The following is a 22,593-nucleotide window of genomic DNA, read 5'->3' as shown; positions in this document are numbered from 1 at the left end:
TGTAATAAACAAAAAAAGATTGTCTTCTAAAGTAGATTTATTCTACAATAAATTAGCTTTTATTCATCAGTTGAATTCCTGCCTTACTTGGCAGCTTTGCATGTTTCTCAACTCCTTTACAAGGTTGTACCCATCAGTTGTACCTGTAATTTGTCACCCAACCCATGAGGAGAACCATGTGTATTATCAGGGTATGAAATACTTTTTTCTGCCACAGGATGGCACCAATTGACAATGAAAATCAAGGCTGCCTTGCTGGTCACCAGGAACCTTTCCACTGAATAATTGGGCAGTTAGTCATATCATTGTTTACCTGGTCCACTTGGGTGGTAGCTTTAAGCATATGTCTGCATATACAACCGATCTCGTGCCTCAAGTATTCATTTCTATTTTAGTCACACTATGAAATCTTCGTGATAATCTAAATAAACCAATGCCACTCATTTTTATATCCATTACTGCCTTACCATTGACAAACTTTTGGCTGCTCACCAGCAAGGCAGCCTTGATTTTCATTGTCAATTGGTGCCATCCTGTGGCAAAAAAAAAGTATTTCATACCCTGATAATATGCACGCTTCTCCTCACGGGTTGGGTGACAAATTAAAGGTACAATTGATGAATACAACGTTATAAAGGAGTTGAGAAACATGCAAAGCTGCCAAGAATGGCATGATCTTAAACCAGTTGAACACCAACATTATCTGACACCTAATAAGAGGGATTTTTTTGGGATGTATGATAGACCATCCCTCCAGTGCATTTTCACAGACCTGTAGAATTTGTGACATGAGACATGCAAAGGCATGAAATAGAAATGTATAGTGAGAATGTGAGTTTGCAAGGAGGGGCTCATTTTCTGGTGCATATAAACCCAAATACTGACCTCGCCGGGAGAAGACGCAGCACAACTTGGTGCTTCACATCACGTCACATGTTTACGCCTACGCCGTCTAGTCTATAAATGAATGAGCATATTTTCTTCCAAAAGTCCATAATATTCAAAATGAAAAGTCTCTCACAAATATGATATTTTTTATTGATAGAAATAACAGCAGTTGGTTGTGTTAATAAAGACATAAAAACACAAACATATGTGCTGTTGTTCCAGTTTAAAAATATAACTAGACAGTCATGAAATTTGGATTTCACTTCTACAATATAACATCTTCAGATAAAACTTGCTTAAAAAAGTCAGTTTTGAACCTTAGCTCTCTCCACAGTGCCTCTGTGGTACGAGCGCAACAGCTCGGGGGCGAGCTTTTTGTGAACGCGCGCTTCCTTCGCCCTTTGGGCCATTTCGGACAGGGCCGGTGTAGTGCCGACAAGAGACTGCTTGCCGAAAAACGACGGGAACGCGCATCAGTTCAGAGGAAGTGGGCGTAGGTCTACTACGGGTCAGCTGGCAGACGCAGCACCGAGAGAAATGTTTTTTTTACTGTGCAGTCCTGTAGCCCAAGTGAAGAGGCTACGGGAAAAGAACGGCGCAGATAAAAAAAAGTAACCTGATGTTTTCATAATGTAGGCTAGTTGTCAACAATTGATGAGGGTAGATGCTTTACCTTGCCACTTTTATTGTTGTTGTTGTTGTTGTTATCGTTGTTGCAATGTGATTTTACACCGCTTTGATCTATAAATAAAGTCATAATTCAATATCCCTGTTTCAGTGATTTTATAACGAGGATTAGGAAATCAATGCAGAGAAGAATGCAGGAGTGTTTCCACGTCACATTAGATAGCAATCATATAACACATACTGAGAAATTAGTAAATGCTATCAGAGGTGGGTAATAACGATTTACATTTACTTCATTACATTTACTTAAGTAACTTTTTGGATAACTTGTACTTTTAAGAGCATAATTATGAATACAATAATGCAGTATATATAGAACTGTAGGCTAACTGTAACGGATTGCCTTTACATTCTGCATAACATTCTCTGTGTTTGCCAGGTGCATGTACAGTGCATCAGGCAGGGCCTGCCGAAAAGTGACTGCACCCTGTAACTCTGGATTGGGAGGGGTTACATTCTCTGTCTTTTCAGCATTAATAGTAGAGGAAACCAGGTGCATGTACAGTGAATTTGGTCAATATCACTTTGTCACTGTGCAGTCACTTTTAGGCAGGCCCTGCCGAAAAGTGACTGCACCCTGTAACTCTGGATTGGGAGGGGTTACATTCTCTGTCTTTTCAGCATTAATAGTAGAGGAAACCAGGTGCATGTACAGTGAATTTGGTCAATATCACTCCTTGCAATAAGGACTTACAGGGTGCAGTCACTTTTCGGCAGGGCCTGCCGAAAAATGACTGCACCCTGTAACTCTGGATTGGGAGGGGTTACATTCTCTGTCTTTTCAGCATTAATAGTAGAGGAAACCAGGTGCATGTACAGTGAATTTGGTCAATATCACTTTGTCACTGTGCAGTCACTTTTAGGCAGGCCCTGCCGAAAAGTGACTGCACCCTGTAACTCTGGATTGGGAGGGGTTACATTCTCTGTCTTTTCAGCATTAATAGTAGAGGAAACCAGGTGCATGTACAGTGAATTTGGTCAATATCACTCCTTGCAATAAGGACTTACAGGGTGCAGTCACTTTTCGGCAGGGCCTGCCGAAAAGTGACTGCACCCTGTAACTCTGGATTGGGAGGGGTTACATTCTCTGTCTTTTCAGCATTAATAGTAGAGGAAACCAGGTGCATGTACAGTGAATTTGGTCAATATCACTCCTTGCAATAAGGACTTACAGGGTGCAGTCACTTTTCGGCAGGGCCTGCCGAAAAGTGACTGCACCCTGTAACTCTGGATTGGGAGGGGTTACATTCTCTGTCTTTTCAGCATTAATAGTAGAGGAAACCAGGTGCATGTACAGTGAATTTGGTCAATATCACTCCTTGCAATAAGGACTTACAGGGTGCAGTCACTTTTTGGCAGGGCCTGCCGAAAAGTGACTGCACCCTGTAACTCTGGATTGGGAGGGGTTACATTCTCTGTCTTTTCAGCATTAATAGTAGAGGAAACCAGGTGCATGTACAGTGAATTTGGTCAATATCACTCCTTGCAATAAGGACTTACAGGGTGCAGTCACTTTTCGGCAGGGCCTGCCGAAAAGTGACTGCACCCTGTAACTCTGGATTGGGAGGGGTTACATTCTCTGTCTTTTCAGCATTAATAGTAGAGGAAACCAGGTGCATGTACAGTGAATTTGGTCAATATCACTCCTTGCAATAAGGACTTACAGGGTGCAGTCACTTTTCGGCAGGGCCTGCCGAAAAGTGACTGCACCCTGTAACTCTGGATTGGGAGGGGTTACATTCTCTGTCTTTTCAGCATTAATAGTAGAGGAAACCAGGTGCATGTACAGTGAATTTGGTCAATATCACTCCTTGCAATCCAGAGTTACAGGGTGCAGTCACTTTTTGGCAGGGCCTGCCGAAAAGTGACTGCACCCTGTAACTCTGGATTGGGAGGGGTTACATTCTCTGTATTTTCAGCATTAATAGTAGAGGAAACCAGGTGCATGTACAGTGAATTTGGTCAATATCACTCCTTGCAATAAGGACTTACAGGGTGCAGTCACTTTTCGGCAGGGCCTGCCGAAAAGTGACTGCACCCTGTAACTCTGGATTGGGAGGGGTTACATTCTCTGTCTTTTCAGCATTAATAGTAGAGGAAACCAGGTGCATGTACAGTGAATTTGGTCAATATCACTCCTTGCAATCCAGAGTTACAGGGTGCAGTCACTTTTTGGCAGGGCCTGCCGAAAAGTGACTGCACCCTGTAACTCTGGATTGGGAGGGGTTACATTCTCTGTCTTTTCAGCATTAATAGTAGAGGAAACCAGGTGCAGGTACAGTGAATTTGGTCAATATCACTCCTTGCAATCCAGAGTTACAGGGTGCAGTCACTTTTTGGCAGGCCCTGCCGAAAAGTGACTGCACCCTGTAACTCTGGATTGGGAGGGGTTACATTCTCTGTCTTTTCAGCATTAATAGTAGAGGAAACCAGGTGCATGTACAGTGAATTTGGTCAATATCACTCCTTGCAATAAGGACTTACAGGGTGCAGTCACTTTTTGGCAGGGCCTGCCAAAAAGTGACTGCACCCTGTAACTCTGGATTGGGAGGGGTTACATTCTCTGTCTTTTCAGCATTAATAGTAGAGGAAACCAGGTGCATGTACAGTGAATTTGGTCAATATCACTCCTTGCAATAAGGACTTACAGGGTGCAGTCACTTTTCGGCAGGGCCTGCCAAAAAGTGACTGCTCCCTGTAACTCTTGATTGGGAGGGGTTACATTCTCTGTCTTTTCAGCATTAATAGTAGAGGAAACCAGGTGCATGTACAGTGAATTTGGTCAATATCACTCCTTGCAATAAGGACTTACAGGGTGCAGTCACTTTTCGGCAGGGCCTGCCAAAAAGTGACTGCACCCTGTAACTCTGGATTGGGAGGGGTTAAATTCTCTGTCTTTTCAGCATTAATAGTAGAGGAAACCAGGTGCATGTACAGTGAATTTGGTCAATATCACTCTTTGCAATCCAGAGTTACAGGGTGCAGTCACTTTTCGGCAGGGCCTGCCAAAAAGTGACTGCACCCTATAACTCTGGATTGGGAGGGGTTACATTCTCTGTCTTTTCAGCATTAATAGTAGAGGAAACCAGGTGCAGGTACAGTGAATTTGGTCAATATCACTCCTTGCAATAAGGACTTACAGGGTGCAGTCACTTTTCGGCAGGGCCTGCCGAAAAGTGACTGCACCCTGTAACTCTGGATTGGGAGGGGTTACATTCTCTGTCTTTTCAGCATTAATAGTAGAGGAAACCAGGTGCATGTACAGTGAATTTGGTCAATATCACTCCTTGCAATAAGGACTTACAGGGTGCAGTCACTTTTCGGCAGGGCCTGCCGAAAAGTGACTGCACCCTGTAACTCTGGATTGGGAGGGGTTACATTCTCTGTCTTTTCAGCATTAATAGTAGAGGAAACCAGGTGCAGGTACAGTGAATTTGGTCAATATCACTCCTTGCAATCCAGAGTTACAGGGTGCAGTCACTTTTTGGCAGGGCCTGCCGAAAAGTGACTGCACCCTGTAACTCTGGATTGGGAGGGGTTACATTCTCTGTCTTTTCAGCATTAATAGTAGAGGAAACCAGGTGCATGTACAGTGAATTTGGTCAATATCACTCCTTGCAATAAGGACTTACAGGGTGCAGTCACTTTTCGGCAGGGCCGCAGGGTATGCTCTTTGGTAAATGCAGTAACATTAGATAACCAGCAGATGGGCTTGCAGCCTATGCAAGGAACAAAAGGGACATGCAAGTATCTGAATCCTGCACATTTCTGCCTGACACTGCACAGGCTTTACAAGTGTTGCTACAAGAGTAATTATTATCAACCTGTGATAAAAAAAAAAAAAGACATCAAATCTATATTTTACATATTACATATAAGACATACTTTTGTATTGTGCTTTTGTATGTGTCCATCAAGTGAAGTAAGTCTGACCTGTGAATCTATGAAAAATCTCAGTTCATTTGTGAGTGTAATGGTCCCCACTATTGTTGAAACAGCTGGTGTTTAATAATCTGCAGCAATGATAGATTCCCACGTGTATATGTGTGTGTGTATATATATGTGTGTGTGTATATATATACATATATATATAAAGAGAGAGAGTGTTTAATATTTGCCTCATATTTTATTGTTTTATCGTCATGCAAAGAAGCACTTTGAATGACTTTTTTATGAAATGGTGTTTTACAAATTAAATTTTATTAAATTGAAAACGTACAGCCAGCAATGTAAAAACAGCCATGCCCAGGATTCAATCCCCTAATCCTATCAGTATGTATATATATGTATATATACTTTCCTAACCTATAGGCCAACTAATTATAGCATATATGTATGTATATGTATGTTTAATATTTGCCTCATACTCTCATAGAAATGCTGCTGTACAAATTAAGTTCATTATAACCATTGTAATTTCTCTTTGTTAATATCTGTGCAGTTTTCAAATGAATAACGCTACATAGGATCCCTGGCCGAGTTGACATGCCTAATGAGTGGCAGCCGTCCCACCCAGGGTTAGATAATCCAGTCTGGGACCAAGCTGTGACCTCAGGCTGACGTGCCGCTCCGGCCCAGCCCATCCGGCGATGCACCGCCGCTGTCTGCCCTGCAGTCTCTCGCACAGAGACAACAAGGACTAGCAGCGCACCAGTCCGGTTATCTACAGCTACCTATGCTTTGTATCGAAAACAGACCTGCTGCCGACCTACTGCGGCAAGGTGAGTGTGTTTAATTGTGGTTTATTCGCTCAGAGCTGGATGAGAACAGACGGAGGGGGAAGGAGAAAAGGTTCAGCTGAGCAGCATCGCGTCGGAGGCTGAAAAAAAAAAAGATGCCTCGGTATGTCATAACGGACAAGACGCAGCCTCGGCTTTCAGACGATGTTTTACATTTCTAATAGCAATGCTGTCTTATAACGAGCTGCTGTTTTCCGTTTTGAGGGGAAATGATTCAGCTCGTTTGATGGCGTTGTGTATTTTTTCTTATTTTTGTTTTTTTTTGTTTATCGCAGTGGCACAAAGGTAGCAAGCGGATGGTAACGGTGTGACATACCATCGTTTATATGCGGGTTTACAGGCTGTGTACACTGGATGAACATGCATATATACAGACAATAGTAGTCATTGTTCGTTCACGACGGACTGGACTGCTTTAACAGTGTCACACCAGCGGCCTGCACCCTGATTTTATCACCATATTGACCCGATGTTGCTCGAAACAACAGCGGCACACAACCTGCGTCAAGTTCAGCCGGATGAGGAGGCGCCACTTCCGCTCGTACTTAGCAAAATAAAAGCCCCGCCGCTTTGAGGGAGACTTGAAGCTCTAGCTGAGGTTTTAAAAATGCTGATTTGACAACAGCATTGTGACACTCAGAGCTACGTGAAACAAACTAGAATAAGTAATGATAAAAATAAACTTTATATTTATAGCACCTTTTAAAAACAGATTTTTACAAAGTGCTTTGAAAAAGCAGGGAACTCAGGAAGGCAGTATTACAGAATAAACACTCAACAGTCGAGCCAAACACAAGAAAGGCCTCGTCCAAGAACCCAAAAAAGGACACGAAAGTCAATATGATTAATTATAAGTCAAAGGAGTAAAATAGTTATAAACCAGTCAAAGTGTCTAACTTCAAAACAGACCGCTTCATTCTGACTAAACCAAACAAATAAGAAATATAAAGAAAATCGGACACAAAACCAAAGTAAAACTTAAAAAGAATTATGAAATACAAACAGTCAATATGACATAAACAAACAAAAACCAAGATAACGTCATAAAAGTGATGCCTACATTAAGGGCGAAAGGCATTTACGTATTACTTCATACAAAACATTAAATATGTTAGAATATGAACATATTCATTATAAAGACCCTCAGGAAATACAACATATTTAAACAGTGTATATTCGCTTTATATAGCTACAAATATGAATTGATTTGACTTCTTTGAAGTGACTGCTTGTAGCCATACATGTATTATCATTTTTTCTCGAGTGCGCACACCCAGGCGTTTTATTGTGAAGGGGGTTTGGCTGTACTTCCTGGTGTATTCTGGTTGATGTTGCTGTTTGGTGCCTTGAGGTGCATTACATGCAATATGGTGGGGATGCAGATTGGTCTAAACAGCAATAATAGCATCGTGTCATGTCTACAGCATCAACCTGTAAGTTTTGCTATTTAGATTCATTAATATGAAATGCGACCAATAATAAATAAATCACCAATGTAAACATGTAATATTCCTTTATGGATTCACAGAGCTAAGTAATGATCTCTCAGTGACATGTGCAGTTGTGGTATTTCTATAAGGACGATGTGATTTTTTAGTGTTAAGGTCACATAATTATTTTAAATACAACTGTCATTTATTTGTGTATTGCTTGGTTTTAACACATTTGACGTTAGACAATACTAATCCACACTGGTACAACATGTAGGTGTATATGCCGTGGTAGGTGGTCTATTTACCTAACTCACCATGTGCTGTTAGAGATGACCTGGTGGATAATCTCAGGAGGAGACGAGAGGGGAGGAAATACTTCAATGCATGGCTATTCTCCTGTTATGTAAACTCTTATTTTCTGCTTTGCTCTCTGGTCTCTAGAACTTGAGTCAGATTTGATTACAGTGTCAACATTTTTGGCATCCTGCTTACCTCGGCAGTATAATTACCATCCAGTTGTTATTTTTCAGCGAGGCACTGCCTGAATATAGGTAGGTAGCTGTTCTGATGGGCAAATTGTACTAAAGATGCATTCTGTTATTACTTTTACTATTAATCGCAGTAGCAGTTGTTGCAGTAACGGGTGGATATAAAAGTTGTTGGCAGTGCTTGTAGCAGCAGCAGTCGTTGTAACAATAGTAGTACTAGCAGGAGTAATTTTTAGATTTTTTTCCCTGGGACTGTGAATTTCAGACAATTGAGTAGAAAGTGGAAAATTGGTTGAGAGACACTACAAATGTAGTGATTTGATTCTGCAGCAAAACATGTATTGAAGATTTCCTTCAGAGATATACCTCGCCTTATTAATGTTTGGTAGAAGAAATTAGAATGATTACAATGCACAAAACTACACCTCCATTCAATCAAGCAGAAATTGAGTGAGGGAAATCACTGAGTAAAGATGGAGAGGGATCAAGGGAGAGATTTGAAGATCAGCAGGCTTAGAGCAACATTTAAGGTCACAGTAATACCCCAAATCAACACCAGGGCTCAAACTGCGTCATTGTTTTTTAATAGTAAAAAGTCAAGCTGGGATTTAAATCTGTAACTTAATGACAAGGTTGTGTCAGCAGAACTGACAGTGACAGAAAAAACTGACAGTAGAAATTGGTTGCTGCCTTTTCGTTTTTGATTTGTCCCTTTAGATCTAAAGTCAATCAATCGCTTACTCGATTGACAAATAAAAGATTAACTATTTTCATAATCAATATCAAGCAAAAATATGTATTATTGTATTGACTTGTAAACCAAAACAATAACTGTTTCATTGAAAAAGACAAAAAACCAACCAATTAAGTGATGATGAAAATAACGATAAGTTGCAGCTCTACTGTGCACTACCCTGGCTCATATTTGGCCTTCACAATTCTTTTCATTTTCACAAACCCTCATAACTGACAAATTAGAGCCAGTTAATGTTTTTAATGACTTAAACACTGTTGTTGATTTTCTGTTGATTGACAGAAAGTAGCTCTATTCATTCACGGTGAAAGTCATGTATAACAGCAGTGTCTTTGCACAGTCTGATGCACTTGCATTATGTCACTTTTTTATGTTCTTTTATGAGACCAATGTCAGCGTCGCCAGTCAGTGTGAGAACAGCTCACCATCATGGCATAACAAGTTTAAAGCTTCAACATTGAGCACATGCACGTGTTTTTAAACCACAAGTAATTCAGTGTGTCAGGCGACGAGCCTGTTCTCAGCATTCAGCTGCTCTTCCCAATCTTAGAATGTGCTTCCAGTGTTACATAACACTGGAGGCCTGCGGAGGCCGGATGTACATAGTTTCCCTATGTGTGTTTCATGTGTGTGTTTGATATGTTAGTGTGTATTGTGAGCTATTATCTGGTCTGAGTATCTCTGATTTGTAAGGCACTGTATGCAGATAACACACAGCTCCTGTTGCGTGTTATCCACTTTCCCTGAATAGACTGTTTTCAACTCTGTTATCTGCAGCTACACTCGGTGAAAATAGTGTAACCTAAATGCTTTGCTTGGCTTGTTTTGAAGGTTGTCCAGTGCTGAAAGATCACATCTCAGCCACATAATTATATTGAGATCTGTTCAAGGCGTGCCAGCATCCCGAAAGCCTTTTTTGTCTTAACTCTATTTATGTATTTCAAACTCAAAAAACAATCACACCACAGCTTGTGCTTGTGTAACTCAGAGATTGGACAACCCTATGCCCACTAATGCCAGTAATGATAGATATAGGATGCAACCCATTTAAAAAGGGTCTCACTCAATTATATTTTTTTGCAGGTTAAAATATTTAGTTAGAAGTTGAAATGCAGATTTATCTTAAATTTAAGTTTATAATTGATGTCATGTTTCAAAGTAAGTCTTTCAACGGGACATTGCTGCTTCATCTCTATTGTAAATAGCGTTTTGTTACAAAGGCATTTAACCTTCAACAGCTCCTGTGCTTAAACTAAAACAACTCCTCATTGAAGTGCTGAGAAAAAGCACCAACCCCTGCAAATTTGCTCTGTTGCGAATGTCTCTCTGCAGGAACTCATGTTGTCTGTGCAAACATTAATTTCATGAATGATCATGAGCAGACTTTCAAATAAAATGGGCTTCTATTTGACAGAGCAGTGGATTCAAAAGAGTTGTTTTGAAACCTGACACTCAGACAGCGCTATCAAACACTGGAACCTTCGGTAAACTTTCCCAGTTAAAGAAACCACTGATATTATTCATATGACTGTGTCCCCACAGCCAGCTGAGCCCACGTGTAGCGTCTGCAAGCCTTTGGTGGTTTGGCCTCACCATGAACCTCCTTGTGATGTTGATACAATGTTTAGGTCAGGGGTTTGTGAAAGTATTGTCAAGGCTCTCTGAGTTCCTCAGGGAACCAGTTAGGGTCCTCTTCTGTTTCCAGTCAGAGGAAAGGTCATGGATACCTTGAAGTCCTTTTCCTTTCGAGGTCAATAGTGCAAAAATAACAAAGAACATTTATTCACGTACTTGTAATACAGTTTTTGTACCATTCCTCATTTCTTCTACTTTCTTCTACGCAATTACACAACACTGCGGAGCCACTCCACTGAACTCAAACAAACATTTTTCAGCCTTCCACCACTTTGAGGGTGAACAACTGGAACAGTGTTGGAAGTCAATCACTTGCAAAGGAATGACAGTCAAACAAACAGCAGCGCTGTGAGTACAGCATTTACTCCTCATGCAGAGTGACAAACACGGCAGAGGATAGAAATTACCTTACTGGAGAACAAGTCCGTAATGTCCGTTTGCTATTAAATCTCTGAAGGCTATCCACCACAGTGGCGGGTAAATGTTTGGAACAGAAAAGGTCATGTCAAAAAACTATGATGAGGGTTTCAAGGGCACTGTGTAAACTTGGAAAAAATATTAGTCATAGTCATACCCTATATTTACACTGTACATTTTGGCTGGTAAAAATATGCTTGGCCAGTGGATTTATTTATCTAACAGAGTTAAAAAGGTAATATCGGACACTGCTCTGAAGCAAGCCAGAGGAAAACACTGTTCTAATTTTGATATTTAAGAACATTTTGCTGCTGGTAATTTTACTTGAGTAAAATTGTATTTGTTCTTTTCGTCTTTATAGTATCTCTTGCTCACGTAAAAGATCTCAATAATTCTTCAACTACTGGCTTTGCATGTCTGAGTCAAAGTGTAAGAACATGGCCATAAGTTGTGTGTCTGAAAATAAAATAAATATGTATATGGTGGATGTGAAGCTGACTTTTGAGTCACACACACACACACACACACACACACACACACAGACACACACAGCTTTTGCCCTCTGGCTTGTTATGGAAGTTCTGTTCCTTTCATGGCTCTCGGCCTGCAATGCTTCACTGATTAAAAGGCACCCAGACTGTATGAGAGCTGTGAGTGTGTGTGTATGTGCGTTTATTTCTGCAGCAGATGAATGTTGCCCAGGCCTGCTCTGTGTTTTGTGCCCATTTGTCTGACTGTGAAAGAGCACTGAGAGCTGCCGGGACACTATCAATATACTGTGGACATTTTCACTGCGCTGTTATGTGGAGTTGAACACCACTCGGGTAATTACACGATGACTGGTGGTTTAGCTACTGACTCAGAAACGGAAGTATAGAGGGAGCAGGAGAGGCAATAACTTTGTCAAGCAGGTACAACAAATGCACTGAAGTTCAGAAGAAATTTAGATATTTTGATTGTAGTTGAATGCCATCAGAATGAGAATCCTTTGAACCTGAAGTTGAACTGAAGGCATTACTGGTTCCTTGATATTTGGATCCACAGCCTCTGCTTCTCTGCTGTCTTTGCAGTTCCAGAGTTACTGGCAGAAACATTCAGCTTAATGAAGAGATTGATACTCTAGCTTCGAGGCATAGAGGCAACTCGTTCATGATGAAGCTTGCCTGCGGTAGATATTAAAACTATGAGCTGATTAATTGTTTATTCAATTTGATGACAGTATGAAGAATTTGGGTTCATGTAATACGTACAATTGGAAGACTTTAATTCACTGAAAATGATTTTGATTGCTGTAAATGCGATATTACATATGTTTTGTGTATATTTGCCATACCTAGATACATATACACTTTAGGAAATATACCAGTATGCCATATCAGTATCATGATATTGATACTATATAGCTCTCCCCCTCTATTTCATATACTTGAAGATACATTTCTCTAATTAATTATGTCCGACTAGGACTAGACAATATAGCGATTTAATTTTGTAATTGTGATATGAGATTGTATATCGTCCAAGACTTTGAATATCATTATATCATGATGTGACATAAATGTTGTCTTTTAAAGGCTACATTAGGGTTAAATGATGTAAATTCTGAACTTACCAGACTGTTCTACGTGTTAGAGTACTTGTTTTTACCCACTTAGTCATTACATCCACATAATTACCTCACTGTGTAAATATTTTGTGAAAGTACTAAGAGTCATCAATATTGTCACAAAATCGCTATCAAGGCATACATTTGATTTTGTCGGCAAGTCCTAGCTTTCATGAATTGTTTTTGAGGAGACTTCAAAAATATCAAGATTTATACTGAGCCTTGTGTCACAGCTTAAACATTTTGCAATAACATATATAGGCCATGTCACCCCACCCTACGGCCGACATACTGCATTTGAGCTGAAATGATACTGCACGTGTGGTGCAGAGTCAGAACAAGCTAATATATATTGCAAGACTGAGGTGTGTTCGGCAGAATAACATAATCTTAAAATAGCATTCCACAAGAAGTGCTCACCAAATGAGGCAGAAAATGACTTTAATACTGAGTTGGGTTTAATACTTAATGACTCAGTTTTGTAATACCTGCCTGAATCTGGGGGTCAAAGCAAGCCTGTGATCAGAATGGTGCTGGGTCGTCACTTTCCCTCGCCTCCTGTGTAAATAGCATTTAGTTGCCCTTGAAAAAGTCATTTAATCAATAATAGCTCTTGTGGTGTATTGGGATGATTCCTGCTGTTGAAGCTCCAAACTTTACACATTTTCTTCCTTGGAAGTAAGCATGAGGTAGTAGCATTTCCACTTAACTGACTCTCAAAGGGATCAGGGTTGTGAAATGTGCTGTGGCGCCCTACACTAAAAGCACTGTGGGATTGTGAAGCGATCTGGCTGAAACCATCTGCATCTCCATCTTGGTTAGATCTCAGTGTGTGTGGCAGCATGGGAGCAGAGAGAGGAGCAAGATGAAAGAAGGGAGTAAGATGATTATGGAGGCTGAAGTGGGCAAAGGAAAGACGTATTGCACTGCAGTGAGCACAGTGGATGGAAGAAAAGCGGAGAGAGTAGGGGAACGAGGATTTAGTGAAGCTGAAGGGGGATGGGAGAGAAAAGGGAAAAGCATTAGGGATCAAAAGAAGGCTGGAAAGAGAGTGAGAGGTGCTTGGAAATGGACCAGAGAAAGAGGAGAAGAGTGAGAAGGACAGAGTCAGCACAGAGAGAGGGAGAGAGAGATGTGATGGCTGCAAGCAGAGAACTGTAGCTCTGGAAACAAGACGTTTGCCTCATGATGTTTTTTATTAACAGAGCTTGTGTATTCGTGTTATGTAAGCCTAGACGTGCAGCAGTGTTAAGTTGTACTCTAATTAGCCCTACTCCAATGACAAGATACAAGGTTGAGGTTGCTCCACGGACTTCAACAATGGAGAAAAGGTACAACACATGCACATCTATAACACTAAATTAAGTTGAATTTAATTGATCAATTGATCCACAGAAAATGAATTTGCTTCTCAGATGTGAGGATGTTCTGCTTTTCCTTCTCATACATGAGAGTGAACTGAACATATTTTCGTTTGAGACTGTTGGTGAGACAAAACAAGACCTTTGAAGGCATCTTTTTGGGTTATGGGAAATGATAATGAATAATTGCAGCCAAAAAGCTAAATAATAACAGATACATAAGAAGCCTTTTTCTGTGACATTTTGACACATCACTATATGAAAGGTCCAATTTGTAAGAGTTGATTTTTGAGTCTCATTCCCAACTTGTCAAATACTGACGCTTTGGGATGGCGGACGACCTGACTTACAATCCCAAAGCGTCAGTATTTGACGAGTTTGGAATGAGACTCAAAAATCAACTTTCCGAAGCACAGGTGTGAATAATCAAATGAGTAATGGCTGAGTTCTGTTTAGCTGTGCATGCTGGCTCACAGTCATGCTGTCGTTGCTTAATGGGACACTTGAATAAATTGGAGCCTTCATTAATGTTATTGGTTACACCTGTGATTTTCCCATTATGACAAGTCAGAATGGCTGCTGTAAAAAAAAGGGCTTTGGATCAAAAGAAAATTGTATTTCTCAAATCTCTCATTAGCTTAAATGTTCATTGCCAAAACCTTCAATATGTAGAATGTGTTATTGTTTAGCAGTTGCAACTGCAATTTTTGATAATTGATATTTTATCAAACATGTAAATTCTGGTTCTTAAAATGATGTTCGGCCTGTTGCATGGTTTACAGAAAACACATTGTATCCATCATCATTAGTAATAATCAGTTCTTTTTTTTTTGGCAGAATCCAAAAGCTGTCATAGTTGCATAATTCTTCGTAAAAAATGAAGCTAATCTCCGGTAAATTTCCTTATTTGCATTTTAAGCAATCAGCTAGTGTCTGCCACATCCCCCCTACTGCAGCTGGATGTGAGCTAACACTAATACCTGTCGGTGGTGGCAGCATGCCGGTTCACTGTTACGCAAGTGTCTTTAAGCTCCTTCAAGTTCAGGCGGAGAAACAGGCAAGAAGGGAAACTGTCACTAAGCTGTCACAGGGATCAAGGTCATGTGTTCATCTTTAGCTTGCTGAGAGCACTCAGGTAGATAAAGGGATTGACTTGTGTATTAACTCTTTGTGCTGATGTGAACAAGTATAGAAAATAATGAGGACTCAGGTTAAAGTTAAGCATTGTGAAATTGATTTAGGTAGCCAGTATTCCATTTATAGAGAAAATTAAGGTACGATTAAGAATCGTGGAGTAAATTGAAAGCATCTCTATCATTCATGTGTTACTCTCAAAAGATACATCCCATTTCATTTAAGCCTTACTTCTGTCTTTCCTGTGAGATTATACTTGGGCCTCACTGAAGAAAATAACCATCTTGACTAGAAGAAGAGCGCTCTTGTCTCGTTTTGTGCCAGAAAGTTCACCTCCCACCAAAGCAAACCATGAATTTCATGATGTGAAGGTCAGTGGAGGATGGCGATCGATGGTGTAATTCCACTAATGACTCAATGTCAGTGTAGTAATTTACTGATGATTTACTAAACTAGCTTCAGCAATGATGCTTTGTAGCTGGCCGAGGCTTTTGACCTGTGAAGGAGGTAAAGGGATGGGAGCATTTTCCTAATCGGATCAATAAGGCTTCACATTTCGCTGTATCAACGAGTACGTCCGCATCAGTTCACACAAGCGTAGTCAGGGCCACCTGTGTTGTTGTTTTTTAGCTTCAAGGCTCTTAAACATAAAACAGTTGTGATAAATAAGGACCTTGCATAGACAGTCATAAAATAAACTTAATATCGGAGTGAAAAGGGTAGTAGATTATATTTCTGGTGACTCTTTTAGTGTGGTGTTTTTTATTGTCTCAGGGCAGGAAGGAAGTTGAAGGCAAAGGTGGAACAACTGCAAAGTTGTCCCTTAATTTTTCCTCCATCAACACTTTTGTTTTACAGCCTCATAGGGCCGCCAATGTGGCTATGAACTCTTGATCTCTATTAGCAGCACGCAAAAACAATACTGTGTTGTTGTAAATATCTAGATAAGGAAATATGCCAGAAAAAAAGTGATTGAATTGAGTGATGCCTTTAAAGGGGCACTGTGTAGTTTTGGAGAAGACACTCAAACTCAGAATTTTAATATTTATTATATTAATGAGGTAATAATACAAACTCAGAAATATTGATTTTTCAAATATGTTCTCAGAGGAAAAAAAGGTCCCCAGAACACTGTTTGAAGCTAGAAAGGTGGCAGGGTCCGCCACATATAAACAAAGTAAAACTGTATGAAATTGTGTTGCCCTTTAGGTCAGTTTGCTTATTCAGTCGTGTAAACAAACAGAAAGTTTGTTTATTTAGTTTGACTGTTTTTTTATGCCTAAACATGGAAGATCTTTTCTCTTCTGATTAAAATGTATTCCCCAAAACTACATAGTGCACCTTTAAATTGCACATTTTTAACCTACAGTTCTGTCTTGTTTGACAATCTTTCCATCACTTGTCTGGTGTCGGTGCAAAATTTCCACCTACACGGCTCAGTATAGCATGACATTGGATCATTTCCTGGTTGTTTCCTATTTTTCTCTCTCTATTTTTTGACATACTATATCTTCCTGGTTAGACAATAACTGCTTAACAAATTGTGATTTGTTGAGATGTAGGCAGTGATGTGAGACAAACCCAAAGTCCCAAGAGACGTTCAAGGTTGTCAGGGTTAGTTCCTCCTTTTTAGCTCTCCCACGCTTTTTTGTCAGGCTTTATTTGACACTGCCGTGAGATGGTGAATGTGTGCAACAAACAAAAGCTCTTTTCATTCAGTCAGCAGCACACACACACACTCACACACACACACACACACACACACACACACACACATACAAAGCACTGAGCCTGTAACTCAACAACCAGACAGCTACAGACAGTACCACTGGTGCAGGAGTCGAAAGAGAAGCAGAGACTGTCTGAACAGAGGATCAGTGCAAAATGAGTTCACAGTGACAGTGCTGTAGAGTCACCATCAATGAAGGCGAGGTGGGTAACCTAAACCAACATTCAAGCATGTAACAAAGTTAAGTCAAACTATTTAAACAGGCTATAAGATATCTCATAAAAATCAAACATCTAACAGATGACAGAATACACCAGGTAATTTATGACCAAAGTTACAGTGATCCAAACAGTTACATCACATTTAGCAATACTGCATCAAAACTAGATCTAACGGTCATGCAAAATAAATTGAGGTAATACTGTATTATTACATAAAATATTAGTATTTGATTAATTGATTTTTAAACATTTGTAGGTCAAATGTTCGTTGTGCTTAAAGTTCTGATTAATGCGGAATAGGTGGACTCTTCTTACCCCAAAAGAGAATATAAGTTATGATGATAGAAATCTTATTTAGTCAATAAACTTATCAACCATCCACAAATAAATCATGTTAATTTTCTGCTACCGGTCAATGAAAATGTGACTTGACTTAATTTGTCAGCTGTTTTGGCTTCTTCCCCATTGTGTTGTACAAATAGTCACAAGATTACAATAAATTTGAGCCGCACTTCGAGTGTGGACTACATCCATCATCGTAATTGTCATCCTCTTTTGGCTGCATCATCTGCCTCTGCCTGGCTAGGGTGCGCCTTTCCTCGGATGCCCCCCTCCCGGGCTCAGACTTATTCCTGGAAGTACAGCCCTGATGATATAAGAGGGAGGATATCCTTTGTTACTGCTTTGCTTTCCTTTTCCCTGTGTGTGTGTGTGTGTGTGTGTGTGTGTGTGTGTGTGTGTGTGTGTGTGTGTGTGTGTGTGTTCCATAAATAGGTCAATTTCCCACCCTACTCCAAAACGATGACGTGGGTTTTCTAAAGAACTCTGCTAAGAACGTGTTGTGGATAAAAGTCGAAGCTAATTGGCTCCAATGAGAACCCTCAGTGAATCCCTAGTTTGATTATTGGCATGGATAGAAAACTGATGGTGTTTCTCTCTCTCCTCCCTTTTTCTTCTCCTCTGACTCTGTTCTGTTTGAATGGAGAGCAGAAGACAAAACCAATGTGAAGCTGAACAAGACCAAAGTGGGAAGCAGGGTTAGGATATTTCCTGCTGTCTGTATCAGTTTTTATGTTTTTACATTTTGCAATCAGGCAAACTAAATAAAAGGAGACATCCTACAGCTCCAAGCCAAAAAGGCTAAACCTCAAATAAATCACAGTTTTACTTTATTCCCCACTCGTGAGAGGAGGAGAACATGACCTCTGAATGATACTTAGAGGTCTGTCAAAGCAGCCGACTGTTTCTTCAAGCTCAAAGGCCTCAATGTTTTCTTACATGCTGCTGATCCTTGTTGGTTTACCCACACCACTGAGTAATATGTGGTTTGCTTGGTAATTTATAACTTTCCATGTTGAATTATTATTTTTTCTAGTGATTATGGGGATGCTCTTAAAGCAGCAGTCACTGCTTTTTGCTCACTTTGAGGCAGCAGGACAAGCTATAATAACAGTTGTGCTGGCGAAGTTGTTTGCAAACAGTTTCTATTTATATATCCAGCAAACACATGAGCAACAATAACCTTAATTTGGGCTTGAGGCCACCTGTCATTTGAGGACAGGTTTTTATTTATTCATGTATTTTTTTGTGTGCATTAACAGATGTTGCACATCGAGAACATAGTATTAAAATTGTATGGGTAGGAAAGACAGACCAGAAGTCTCAGTCCAACAACATTTATGTAAATGTGTACATGTACTGTTCTCACCACACCAGTTTCCATGGTAACTTAAATTTGTTTTTGACGCATTCATCATTTTTCCTCCTTGGATTCTTCTTATGGTTGTTTTCTCTCTCACACACAGCATGCCTCCCTCTGACTGGCTAGCATTGTAACTAGGGTTTCTGATGTTGCGTGGGAAATGAAATTTGATTGGCCCGGCTCAGCCTCTTTGTTCTTGTTAACCCGTCATCCGATCTGATCTGCTGTAATCTGGTAATAACACAGATCTCAGTGGTGGTGTTATTGTTGGCTTAAAGGGAGGAGGACATTTTCTGAACCTTAGAAGTCTGACCTACTAAAATGCTCTCAGTTGACTGCCGTGTCATAGATGAACGATACAATTTTTAAACCTCAGCACATTCAGTTAAATGTAAAGGAATTTGTTGTGGTGGCATTGATGCAGGCCAAGAAGTGCACTTGTCTCTTGTCTTTGTTTTATGTTCAGATGATTGTAAGATAAATTCCTGCCAGTTTATGTGCATGTTTAATATGAAAAAGTCCTTTGAGTTGTGTTCTAGGAAGATGGATGGTTCCTCTCTGGTGGAGCATAATAGCAGGGAGCATAATGGCAGAGTCCATTCAATGGTCCCATTCACAAGTTTCTCTGTTTCAATCTTGTGTGTGGACTTGAATACTTGAATAGCTCGGTATCTGTCCACTGTGCCACTGTCGTAAGGGACAGCATCACACATTGGTTTACAGCGGCATCGAGCATTGTGCATTAGGATTTTTACTGTAGGAAAGTGACACATTCCTGAGGTCATCCTTTTTGCTCAAATTTGCCATTACCTAACTGTTAGGAATGCTTAATGACATCATGCAAATCATTACAACATCATCACAGCCCCCAAAAAAGTTTCAGAGTGAAATGACAAATGTGATCACCATGCTGAATACAGATCATAAAATCTTGTCATATCTATATTAAAGGTGCAATATGTAAGACTTACAATTCAAAACATTCAAAAGTTAAACTAAGATCAACAAAATGTGAAGAACAGCGTTGACATTATGTCAAAGACGTCGGTATTGTGTATATCCACTGAAGTTAGCATGCTAACCAGCTAGCCCCTGCCCTGAAAACCTCTTTCTCCCAGCGGTCCAAAGCTCCTGTGGTATCAGTGTAAACACTAACACTCCCCTGGCTAACAGAGCTAACATGCTACGGTCATGGATGTATAAAAAGTTAGCAGTCGTTAGCAGTTTTTCTTGTGATACACCACCCCTATTTGTTGGTCATATGAATTCAAGGAGGACAATTCTCATGTATTACACCTTTAAATGGTCGAGGTTGTAATCTAATTACGCTCATTAACATGAGTCTGATTTGTCTGAGGTTTCAACTCCTATCTGAAAAAGACTTTTTTAAACACAGGTCCTTTTCCTGGTCCTGCAATTGCAGCTAATGGTAGCCTACTAAGGATTTCGGACAATTATAGTACAACCCACTTTACTGTCTCACCTTACTGAGAGCAGCGTCATGTAGGGACTTTTGGTGCCCTCAAATACAGGCAAGACTTCATTGTGTTGGAAGAGTTTAAATAAAGAAGTGAGCCAAATCTTAATCCTAATCTTAAAATAATTTTTCATGATAAAAGCCAAACTACATAAGGGAAATCCAAGGTGCCCTTTGCAGTGCATCTCTGAATTTACTGACTCTCTCTGTCTCTCTCTCTGACTTGCTACTTATATCCAGTTGAAGTGAGTGTCTGATGTGAAGGAGGAGTTTTTGCAGTTGTTCCACTTGGCACTGAGTTAACTAAATTTACTGAGAGGAACTGTCTGGGAGTGAATAGAAGAAATTGTGAAGTAACAAGCTGGTGTAGAGAACTAGACAGTACTGACTATTATGTCTTCCCTGTAAGACCTGGATTATACTCCGAAATAAACGTGTACACAGACATCTGCGGGTAGCACAAATGCATAGTGATTATGTCTGTACTACTTTCTGGAGTCTGTTTGGAGGTAGGGCTAAAACAGCACTGCTAAAACAAATAGTGTCCATTTTCTTTTCTCCGCAACCCCAAAACAGTTCGGTTCCAATCCAGGTCACGACAAAAAGAAAGACAACTCCAAAATTCAGCAACAAAACAACAGCTAAACCACTAAGACGGGCAACTCCTGAAGAAACTCAGATTGGGGAAAAACAGACTATGCCTCCTGCTGACATGGAGACCAGAGACCAGGCTTATGTTTTACCACGAGCTGGCTACAATGACACAGACTTGAATGTTGGCGTGTCTCACCAACAAACACCATGTATCCAAAAACCCTTAAATCAGAGTGAATTAATTTTGGTGGTAAGCGCTTTCGCCCCACAGCAAGAAGTGTCAGCTCCAGCCCCCCGTGACCCTAAAAAGGGTAAGCGGTTTCAGATAATGGGTGGATGGATGGATGAATTTTGTGCTGTTGATGTGACACTACTACTATACCTTTCCAGTCTAAAACATTGTGGCGGTCATTGGTGTACAATGTTGTGCTTGTTACTGTACTCGGTAGTGTATGCTGCTGACCAAGGGATGTCTTTGATTTAAGCTGCCTTTTGGCAGAACCCTGGAAGATTAGATGGGACTGTTGCTTTGTACTGACAGAGAATGGATGCAGCATCTTTCTCTGCACGTGTGTGTGCTTGTGCGGTCCGACTTGCTGCGTTTCCTTACACTGCTGTCCTGCTTACCAGGCTCTGTACCTGAAAATAGAGCGCAAACAGTTTGATTCTCTGTGGACAACACACACATACAATAACCTCAAAATGCTTTTGACCATGACTTATGCTTTGTCATCTATGGTACGGGTGTGTCAACACTCTTCCTACAGACATAACCACAAGATCAGTTAATAAAAAAAGACTTTAAAGTCAAAGATGAAAGAAACCTCAGGTAGTATTGCTAGTAGTCTATGTCAACACCAGCTGTCTGGTCTGGACCCACGTTACACAAGCTAGCCTTCCTGACCCTGCAGCTAATCTCTTAAACCAATTTCAGTTTCCCTTGTCTGGTGTTAACATCACCTTCACTCTTCATTCGAACCACTGAGCTAATCTTGTTAATGTCGCTTTCCACTGACCAGATTCATCAGACTTCATGTACATGCTAACTTTAATGACAAATGAGTGAGTCGAATGCTACGAAATAGTAATATCCAGTGCCGTTAATATCCTCGTTTTGAGATGTCAGGTGTCAGTCTGGAAAAACAGAAATATAAGTGTAAATGAGGTGAAGGATCAAATGTCAGTAAATATTACTCAAACAAATGAGATATATATATGAGATATAAAATATAGACGGAGCTTCTAGATTTGAATAGCGAAGCCAGTGCATTGCTGTGCCTTAAACCTGCATTCTTTCTAATGAACAGCAGGGGGTGACTCCACTGGTTTATGTTTAAGGTTATGAGAAAATTACCCTACTTCTTACTTGATCTATAACCTCAGTCAACAGTTTCCTAATGAGTTCATGGTCTCAGTGGCTAGTTTCAAGTCTTCTTCAATACAGCGTGATGTTCAGTTTGTAAATTATGGTCCCAATTAGAGTAAAACAGACGATAAAGCAGGGAAGGCTTTAAGGGGTGACTGCCTTGTGATTTACAAGTCGCTACCAGCCTCACTCAGATCCAATCATCATATCCCTCCTAGCTCCACCCTCTCACCCAAATATGGTCTCTTCTGCCCCCATGAAACCATGATGGTGCTGAGCATAATGCCAAACTCAAGGCTTCAAAACAGTAGTCCACAAACCAATGGGTGACGTCATGTGGGTTTACACAAAAAAGCAGCAGT

At 40.3% G+C, this 22,593-nt stretch overlaps 1 protein-coding gene across 2 annotated transcripts in view; it reads left to right on the top strand.

The window, feature by feature from the left end:
- The first annotated feature begins 6,158 nt into the window (after nt 1-6,158).
- The window catches only part of rusc2 (RUN and SH3 domain containing 2), a 39,656-nt gene continuing 23,221 nt past the window's right edge, over nt 6,159-22,593 (top strand). For both annotated transcript variants that reach the window (XM_073466241.1, XM_073466240.1), the window contains exon 1: nt 6,159-6,296. The gene's annotated coding sequence lies outside the window, so the exon portion shown is untranslated. The remainder of the gene's footprint in view (nt 6,297-22,593) is intronic.

This window comes from Pagrus major, chromosome 5 (genome assembly GCF_040436345.1).
Source record: "Pagrus major chromosome 5, Pma_NU_1.0".
NCBI lineage: Eukaryota > Metazoa > Chordata > Actinopteri > Spariformes > Sparidae > Pagrus > Pagrus major.
This window is presented reverse-complemented; position numbering and strand designations above follow the sequence as displayed.